Source organism: Lichenostomus cassidix, chromosome 1 (assembly GCF_008360975.1).
Source record: "Lichenostomus cassidix isolate B80296 chromosome 1, HeHo_3.0, whole genome shotgun sequence".
NCBI lineage: Eukaryota > Metazoa > Chordata > Aves > Passeriformes > Meliphagidae > Lichenostomus > Lichenostomus cassidix.
In genome coordinates this window covers 70,081,013-70,091,307 of record NC_139479.1, presented here as the reverse complement: position 1 = coordinate 70,091,307, position 10,295 = coordinate 70,081,013, and the positions used below count along the sequence as shown (strand labels likewise).

Sequence of the window (10,295 nt, the reverse complement as noted above, 5' to 3'; positions counted from 1 at the left end):
TTTCTGTGGAAATTCAGTAAGGAATTAAAGAAAGCTGCACTCTCATAATTTCTAATATTACTTTGAAGATATTATTACATCTTATGATTGTTTTTCCTGAGTCATCTTCAGTTACCCTTTATAGTCTCTTGTTTTTTTCCATTGTTTTCAACCTTTTTTTTCCTAGCTCATTGATTTTTAGAATAGCATAAAGAGTTTTAAGGTGATTAAGAGTGCAAAAATGTATCTAGGGAAAATACACCGAAACTTTGCAAATCATGCACTAGGAAACATGTGTCAAAGTAGGTACAGAACTCCAGACTAAAAACACATGAATGTCAGAAGAAGAACATCTGCTTTGAAAAAAGTTGGCAGCAAGTATCAGCTGAGCCTGATCTCTTTTATAACCTCTGCTATTTTGTTTATATTTTTCCTTATTCTTTTGGTATTTTTATGGCTGTAGCTAACATGGAAGATTTCTTAAGGACAGTAGGACAAAGCTGTGAATACTTCATACAGGAAAAATACAGTTTATAATCTGTAAATGTGAAACGGGGGAAAAAATAAAAGAGCAAATCTATCAACCCTTTTAAAGTAGAATATGTGAAAAAAAAATATACTGCAACTGGAACTGCAGACAATTCCTTAGGGATTAGATCTAGTTACTATTTCTTCTGAGACATTGATTCTGTTCAGATGTCTTCTTAATGATAGTGCTATTTATCAAAGCTGCCTATTTAAGAGCAGTGACAATCTGTATATCTTCTTGTCTTTAAGTTCTTCAAATGAACCTACTCTTCTCTGGGAGGTGAAACTCAGCCAAAAATTACAGTAATGCTGCTCTACAAGTCAGTTTCTATATCATCATCTGAGGACAGATTCTATATGTCTGAATATCCAAAAATAACATGCAGGCTAGGGATCAGTTCAGAGATACGTATTCATTTAAGTCCTATTGACTATCTCCTGCTTAGAGATATGGACATAGAAGCACTTTGCTATACAGATGGAATTAAAGAAAATTCAACTTTCTCCCCCTTTTGACTTTTGAATAGGATTATCAGGTTTTGAGAGACTGAGATTAGGCTCTTGACCGCAGAGGGAGTAAATGCCCACAAATTGCAGTCATTCCGTAAGGAACTTAAATTGCTCAGCACAGAAATTTGGATTTTTGCTTGCAGTATGTGTACTTTGGAATATAGGATTTGATATAGGCAGATTTGATATAGGCAGCAAGGATTTTTCATTTGAACTGCTAAAGTGAGCTCCCAGATGTCAAAGTAATGACAAACAGGGTAAAGTAGAATTGTATTTTTAAGGTCTGTGCTAATATAATTCACAGGAAACTACAAGTATTATTTTTTAGCAACTTGACTACTGCATTTCTACAGGTTCATGCTTTAACTAAATAGGTACTGAATCAAAGCTCTAGTATAAAAGAGTATTTTAGAAAACAATTTCAAATAAATCACTGACAAAAAATGAAGTCAGTAAACTTGTTCTTAGTTTGTTCTTGATTACCTGTAGGGAAAATAAAGACTGGGAGAGAGGGTCAATTCTGCTTAAGATTAGCAGAAAAAGGGGAAGAGGAAGGGAGAAGTAGTATAAGATCTGTGAAATAAACTGAGAGTGTTTAATTTAAACTGGGAAAATTCTGAATAACGAAGTGAGAAAAAAGACCAAAACTGAACAAATGCTGGATGATAGAAGTGTGGTGATCTGATTGCAGTGTCTCTATGATCAGTCATATGTATTTATAAACAAAATTTTCTCTAAAATAAGAACAGTCTTTTCAGTTGAAAATAACTTCGTGAACTTTGAGAAATTGTTTTGCTATAGTTTCCATAAGGGGATACTTCTGAATCTCTATGTTTTGATCACAACTAGGCAGGTGGTCAGCTATGATTTCTACTCCTGATAACTGAATTGCACATCTCAGATTTGTTTCTCCATTCCCATTCTTCCTGCTTAGCCTAATTTCATTGCATCTTCTATAGAATAATTAGAATTGGATTTGGAGTTTTGGGGGTTTATACTGGTGTTTTGCAAAACCTGGCATCTCATGGATGAGACCCTAGCATGCTTTAGGAGCAAGGGTTGGATAATAAAGTGCTTTGAGGAGAAGGGTGTGCTACTAGGTATGTAATTTTTATTAAAAGTAGGATGAGAATACGGTGCTTAAAAAATATCCACTGGCTTCTGAAATACAAATTACAAAACCATTGGATCTCCCGTTCCAGCTACATGAGAAATACTTCTAATCAAGCTAGAGCAGCCTTGGGGAAGTCAATTCACTGACACAACTCCACCAGGACCTCAGTAAAGAGTCCTAGGTTATTAAGGTTTGCAGGCTGGTGCAGAACTTCACCCATCATAACAGGCAGAAAATCATAGTGGGCCATTAGAGTACAAGTGAAAAACTCTAAGTAGAAGAGGGAAGAAACTGTATGTTTTCATTTAATGAAACAACAAAGAACAAAGACGCAACAGAAGCTGTTGATTCACTTCTTGGATGTGAGGAGAGGTAAGGGCTGTGAAACTTCAGTGCACAGTAAAGTGAGAAGCACCCTATTGCCCTAGGGATGCTTGTTATTCTCCTTAATCTTCAAGAATACTTTCAATACAGAAACTTTTGAAGTTTCAGAACCAGATTATTTTGGTTTGGAATTCATGTAGAATTGTTTTGCATTATCCCAGGTATGGTATTACAAATAATTATTTTTACATTATTCTAAAAGGAAGAAAAAAACATACTGAGGGGAACTGGATGGCCATATAGCATAAACTGACACTATTCCTTTGATTTAATTTTAGCTATAACTTACACAACTGAGGATCTAACACAGTGAGAAAAGGTAACTTGCCTCCAGTCATAGCCATGTAATAGAACCAGGAATAAAACCACAACTTCTGACTCCCAATCACAGGTAAATTAGCTATTACTTCCTACAGAGTGCATCTACATTATCCTTGAGGACAACCTCAAAGCCAAATTCCCAACCTTCAGCATTATCTAGATGTGGCAATGCCCTTGAGGCTTCCCTTAGAGTGATCCACCTGGTGAGCCAAGAACCAAAAATATCTTTTTTGCTTAGATCTTAAGGTACTCATAAGGGAACGAGTCAAAGCTGCCTCCTATGAAGACTCACAGGGGGGAAAGCCCCAAAGGCAAACTGCAATAAAAATTCAGGACCAAAGACAGGCAAAACAAATCTGTTTTCTCCTTCTGATTCATGAGGTCAGAGACCTCCTATTTCAGAACACAGAATTTTTCTCCCTGAAAGTCAAAACTTAATGGAACTACATTCAAAGCTAATATTAACTTGAGTGTGTTGCTCTGCAATTGGCTGTGCAGAGTGTTGCAGATTATGGTAAGTCTGATGACACACTAGGTGATAACAGTGAGCCAGTTTTTCAGGAAATGCCAAAGGGTCTTGATTTTTCTGCCTAAAGGAGCTGTATCTGAAGCTCTTAACAAACATTATGACTCTCAAGGAGATTGCAAGTACTGTAGCAGGGAGTGGGAGTAGGTATCAGCAGCACCTGGACTAACAACACCCATGTGATACTGCAGAAACAGGATGTTAGCTTTTATCGGGATGGCAATGCAGATAATGCAGGAAGTTGGATTTGGATGTTCTAAAGCATCTCTCTGACCACAGGATTGACTAGCCTCATGGAAGAATATCCCCCTAATGCTTTAGGAGAGTGAGGATCAGCACTTCTGACATCACCTGGGACCTGGATAGATAAGCTTTGCTTGAGAGACAGAGCTGATCTGCCACAAAAGGTTTTGTACACAGTCTTCCACCTCTATAAATCAGCAGCTCACCACTTATCTTCAGGAGACAGCAGCCCCAGTAGATGTGCATGATGAAAGCTTGTAACTGCACCGATGGTGTTGGTGTGATATTTATAGCAGAATAGCCAGCATTTATGACCCATTTAGAAAGGCTGCTGTTAGTGCAAACAATGGATGCATGGCCAGTGATTGGGCTATAACAATGGCACTTCTTTTCCTGTGGTGGTTCCTGACCTCATCTCTGAATTCTGTTGGAGCTCCTATGTACTGAAAGGGAAGAGCTGAAGAGGTGCAGACAGCATGTGTATAAAGCAACATGATAAATCATTTAATGTATATGATACAAGTACATAAGGCATAGCATGAATATTAGATGTGTTAAGCATGGAGCAGGGGTGCAAACCCTTTTTTTGTTTTGATTGTTTCTTCCACAAATAATTTTTCCCCAGATTTAGTTACATTTAAAAAACACTCCAAAAAGATCTTCTTCCTATCAACTGACTATCTTTTGTGGCTTTGACCCAGTTAAGCACTTTGGCTATGAATAGCAGCCCTGGACTTTGTTCTGTTTCCCTAAAAATTCTTAAGGAGGAATCTAAGAGCTTGAGATACTCATGTGGTAAAAAGAGAAGGGTAAATCCAGTAAGTGTTTCTCAAGGAAGATTCTGACTAAATTTAAAAAAAATTAAGCAATTAATTAGGAAGACAGCATCTCCCTCTGCAGGACTTCAGAGACACCTCTCTGGTTTCCCACAGGAATCACAAATGCTTCTTCCAGAAAAGCCTTTTAACTACCTAGAGAGTGAGTAAGAGTCGGGTCCCCAGTTTCAATAATTTCAGGTCTGTTCCTACCCCAGTCACTTCAGTGATTAGAATCAAGCATCTAAAGAACAACCTAATGGATTTCTGACCACTTGTGCTTGAATGCCTTGCTAGGTTAGTGACTACAAGAGAAAGCATGAGCTGATGATCAGGAAGTGTAAAACTGAAGTGTCATCTTAGGTTCTGCTTCTGGCTCTGGCACTAGTCTGTTCTGGGCCTTATACAATGCATTATCCTCATTTTATGTAGGGAGAAAAAAATCAGTATCAGCTGTTGGAAAACATTGAATTATGGAAAACTGTTGTTATTATTACACACGTCCAGCTACATTTTGAGGAAGTCATGGAATAAGACATAGCAGATAGTTCAGGCTGACAGGCTCCACAGCGAAAAGTAGTGTCATAAGTGCAAAATGCAATGCTTAAGCTTTAGAAGGTTAAATTGGCAATAATTAACCTTACTTCTCTTTTTCATAAGTTTGACTGAAAGATCAAAGACTTCTAATAAACCATCAGGACTTGCTTTTGCTTAAAATCCAGAGAAATAAAAAGTGCTTTCTGGGAACAGCATTGTTCTTAAAGTACTATTGAAATTAAAGGGATTATTTTAGTTTTGTACAGCCCTCCCATAATTTTTTTTTCAATATAGGCATTTCCAGTTTTGCCATGAAAGCTAAAAATGGAATCTTATCAAAAAGCTCTTTAGTGATAGAGGGTTTCATGTCAGAAGGGTGCAAACTAATGTTAAAATAGAAGCAAGCAGCCTGGATAATTTTCTTTTATTTGTAATAGATGGAAGTGGAAATTAGAGAAAGAGAGAAATTTATGGTTTGCTTGTACTCTTTTCCAGCGGTGTGTACCTGAAAGTCAGATGCATTACCTGCAACATACCCCTTTGTGCCTGCAACACCTCTTCTCCAGCTCTACTACCAGTACACCCACCAAAGTCCTGCCTCGATACGTGACCCAAAACAATATTTAAACTGTGTCCGACTGGCGACAAAATTCCATCCTACCGCACCCTTAGCAAGGTTCTCTATTCTTTCTGGAAATGTTCCTTGCCACCCCCGGGAAGCAGCGCGCTCCTGGCTGATCACAGTGTGCCATCCCACCAGCAGAAGGCTCCCTATCCCACCGAGTGCCGCCGAGCATCATCCCCGGGCGGCAGGGCTGCTCAGGGCAGGGAGCGGGGCACAGGCGAGAGAGGGAGGAGGCTGCAGCTCGCACACGGCGAGCAGAACGAGGGAGCTCTCCCAGGCACTTTATCGCTCCCGTGCTCGACTATCCAGTCCCCATTATCCCCTGATTGTTTGCTTTTGTTTTAACGCTTAAGGCGACTCTGGCTAGCATATTGCCCCTTTTTGCTTTTGCCTTTTAAATGAATTCTCGGTTACTCGGTGTGCAGATATTTGCATGAGTCTACCAGTTGACAGGCTCGTATCGCTTTCATCTGCACATGTGGTGTGCCCAAAATATGGGGTATGAGTGGATGAGAACTTCAGTGACATCTTCAACACGGCTGATTATCCTAAAAGCCATCCCGCTTGATATTTGTGTGTTTTATTAATAGCTGAAGTACAGAGGGTTGAATTAATCTCTGTGTCAGAAGCTAACTCAGAGTCAGATCACAGAACATGAAATTCAGTTGTACATTTCTTCTGTCTTTCCTCTGCTCTGCAAGAGAGCAAGACATAGCAGCCTTGAGGATTCCCCTGCTTTCCAGGGCTACAGAGGACCCTGCGGCAATCCTGGGGACTTCGAACTGCAGCAGCACAGAGAATGTCTGTCTATATACTTTCATGCCCCTAAAAGCCTGCCTGTGAGGAAGTGCCATGGTGACCACTTCAAATCTATTCTAGCTAAAAAATGCCTTTACACTGAAGAACGCTTCTGTGAGTTACTTATGGCAGCTTTACAGCTCATTTACGTAAAGGAATCATGAGCCACAGATGAATCAGGCTCAAATAAAATGATTTGCAAAAGGCCACACAGTAAGCAGCAGGGAGGACGTGAGCCAGGGACTAAAAGCATGCTCTATTGTGCTTGGTTTTGCCAGTGCAAAAACCCAATGCCGGTGCACAAAATACACCTTTTTCTCTGCTCCAGACCGCCACAAAGAGACAAACAAAAGTAGTTTTCTCTCATGTCTTACAGCTGCGTAGCAAACCAACCTTTGTGTCTGACTTTCAGAACCTTATGGAAAATTGTAACTTCCTTTTGTAGACAAAATTATAAAGCATCTTTTAAAGAAAACCTTCTAACACTGTTCTCCCTTCTCGGGAGGAAGCTTAAATATAGTGAAGGCTTTGAAGTGAGCCTTGGGTTTGTTACAATGGACTAACCTGATTAGAAATCATGCAAACTCTTGCTGCTCTTTAGCTGCATTCCCCCACAGGCTGTATTACAGTTCTCTAACCAGTCCCACAGCATTGAATGATGTCATGGGATCTGCAGCTCAGCGAGATGAAAGGGATAAAGCGGAACCCGCTGGCACTGGGGAAAGCTTCCAACACACAATCCACAACACAGCTTGGGAACTCAAAAGCTACAGATCCAGCCACTCAACCCTAAGCATTTCAGAATCGTGTGCGTTCTCCCAGCACAAGCAAGGAAAAGGGAATAAGAGCTAGTGCCGAGTACTGAAAGGCAGAACTTTAGAGTGCAACTACCTGCTGGAAAAGGAGCTCTTTTTCCTCGCCAAAGCACTGCCTTTGATGTACGGCAACTGATCACTGATCAGATTACAGGCATTTGGTCTCACTGCTCGTCTGCCTTTGATCTGCATGGTTAATTTTATTTTCCCGGATTTGGAGTTTCGTCTGGGCTTGTGCTGACATACTTTTTTTTTTTTCTTTTCTTTCTTTTTTCTTTTTTTTTTTTTTTTAAGGAGGTAAAAGCATTTAATACAGAAGCTCTGGCAGTGTGAAATTAAGCAGCAGAAAGTCTGGCACTGGAAAACTTCATCAGATAACAGGTACTGGATTTTGTATTTTTTTCAGTTTTGTGTTGCGAGATTTTAAGAAATTATAAAGTTCACATAACCAATAATACTACACATCATTGCGTGTACAAAGTTCAAAGGATTGTTTGTAATTTATGCAGCATTTTATTTGCAATTCTTGGGCAGAATTATATCAAGAACAGTCTATCTAGGATATATAGAAAACTAAAGCAAACCTTGGTATTTTTCAGTGGGAACATAAGATTTTGGGTTGCAACTCCTCATTCTCACTGTCTCCAGTTTTGTAAATTTATATTTGAATACAAGTATGACTCAGGGGTGTATTTATTTTCTAAAGCAAAACCAACCATATTTTCTACAAACTGAAATACTTTGTTTGCTCTCGGTGCATTTATTAGACTGTGTATTCTCCAAACAACACTTTTAAGCATAACAGTTCCATACTTGAGATGAAAAAAAGTCTCCCCTTCAACAAATTATTAGAATTAAACTTATAAACATAGCATCCTTATACACAAAAGGAAATGGTTTTAAGATTGAAGAGATGATAGTTCAGCTGTACCATATGAAATCTTGAAAATAAAAGTAATATTTTAACATGATGGTAGAAGTTTCCTCTAAGGCATTTTAATAAATATATTAAAGAAATCTTAGGTTTATCTAGAGCCAACACCTGGTTTTGCTGAATTTCATAGAAGTTTTGCTGCATTTTAGTGATGTAATTTCCATTCACAGTGTTTTGTATTCTGTTCCTCAAATTCATGTTTATGAAAAGTACTGTGTTGAAGAAATTTTAAGGCATCTACTCCAGAAATTCATTACAGGGGAACGATCTTTAGAAGATTTAGGCTAATTCATACACTTGCAGTTTTAAAGAGTCAGATCTTTGGGTGAGTTTGGGCCAAATCCATGAGTGCTCTGTGCCTGCAGCTGGAGTCAGACTGTTAAAATAAGACTCAAACTCCTTCTGTAGTATTTAAATATAATTTAGATTTTCAGAAGAACTTAGAACCCATAATTGGGACCAGACTTGCAAACATTCCAGACACTGAGGGCTTTGAAGATCTAGTCTTAATGGTGGCTAGTAAGATCTTCTGAAATACTGCTTTATATATTCTTAAGTCTAAATTTAAGTGTACACAAATCTTAACTATGTTTATTAAAAAATTGCAACTAGAAGTCAGCATAAATGATAGCTGTTAAGCATCGCTTGAAAACTATTCTTTGAGAGGTCTATTAGTCCAAAGGTCCCTCAAGATGTTCATATTTCATTATGTACCATAGTAACATGCAAACCCAAATTTTAACAGTCTGCTTGCATCTGAGTAAGATCAAGTTATCAACGCTTCCAGATGCATGTAGTTAGCTTTCATTAGTCAGTCTGCAAAATCTGTTTCTTCTAATTAAAAGTGTATTTGTATATATAAAGTTTCAATTTACTGAGTATCAAGAGATAATACGCCAGACAAAGTTTAACTAGGCCTGACTTGGTATCATTTACTTTTCTATGCCACCAATTAATTCATATTCTTACTTAACAAGTCAATTATATTATAAGGAAAGTAATTAGCACTGTATGAATAATATGTGTATAGCTGTCAAGGAAGAATATAATTTAAAGCACAGTCAAAGCAAAATCTAGTATTTCTCCCTAAGTAACAATGATGTATTAAAACATGTTCCCATAACCCTGAAAAGATGGTTTTATTAATTCTATACTTCACTGATGAGCTTCTCTGCCTTTCCAGTCCTCTTTTGCCTGTTGCTTGTTTTCCAACATGTGCATTTATTTTCTGAGGAAAATTGTTTCTAAACCTTGCCTCTGCTTGGTGTAAAGTAGAAAGACAAGCAAACTTTTAAAAATAATGCAAGGATTCTTTTTCCTCAGGAGTCAAAATAGCTATGCAAGTCTAATACAATTAAACTATCACTACAAGGATCTGACCCATCACACAAATGGGTGAAGTTGCACACAGAAGTAACACTGGTTAATCAGATAGATTACACTGTTGAGGAGGATTTGCATATATAATTATTTGCAACATTTGGGCCCTGAAAATGTATTTAAGAAACGAAGTTTTTTCATTTTGTAAAAATCCCTAGGATTTTAGGTAATCTCCACAAATACTTAAACAAAGATGGGCGTCAACCCATTGAAACTGAAAAACATCTTTGCTTGGCTGTGAGGCTGAAATGAAAGCACACTTTAACACATTCAAGCATGGTGGGAAGAGGACTTTCAGCATTTTTGTTGTTTTAAATAGCAGTTCTCTGACAGTTTAGCCTGTCATTGATCTGACTGTTAAAGATTAAATAGTAATAATTCTTGGCACTAGTAACTTTGCTTTTACTAAGAGCTGTGTAAACATTAATTAATCCTCAGGCTTAAGCCTTCAGAAACAAAAAACTCACAATGCTTTTTCAAGCAAATCTGGCTAGGAAACTCACAAGTGTATAATTTATTTATTAAAACAGCTTGAGCAATTTCTGATTATAAATAGAGCCGTTTCCAAACAGTGCGTCTTAGATAACATCATAAACATATTTTAAGGTTTGTAATAGTTAAGATTATCAAAAGACATTGCACAGTTATACTGACATCAGTTTCCAACAGCTGTCATAACAAGAGTAGATCTATCTCACAGTTGACTGGGGGAACTGTGTTAGCATTTGAGATATGGAGATAACAACTTCCTATTGCTGTACAATTTCTGCTTCCACATCAGATATG

At 38.0% G+C, this 10,295-nt stretch overlaps 1 protein-coding gene across 2 annotated transcripts in view; it reads left to right on the top strand.

The window, feature by feature from the left end:
* The first annotated feature begins 7,095 nt into the window (after window positions 1-7,095).
* The window catches only part of TNFRSF19 (TNF receptor superfamily member 19), a 57,537-nt gene continuing 54,337 nt past the window's right edge, over window positions 7,096-10,295 (top strand). Inside the window, exons 1-2 of one of the 2 annotated variants that reach the window (XM_085062852.1) lie at window positions 7,096-7,318; window positions 7,490-7,576. The gene's annotated coding sequence lies outside the window, so the exon portion shown is untranslated. The remainder of the gene's footprint in view (window positions 7,319-7,489; window positions 7,577-10,295) is intronic. The other variant, XM_085062863.1, reaches the window with a different exon arrangement.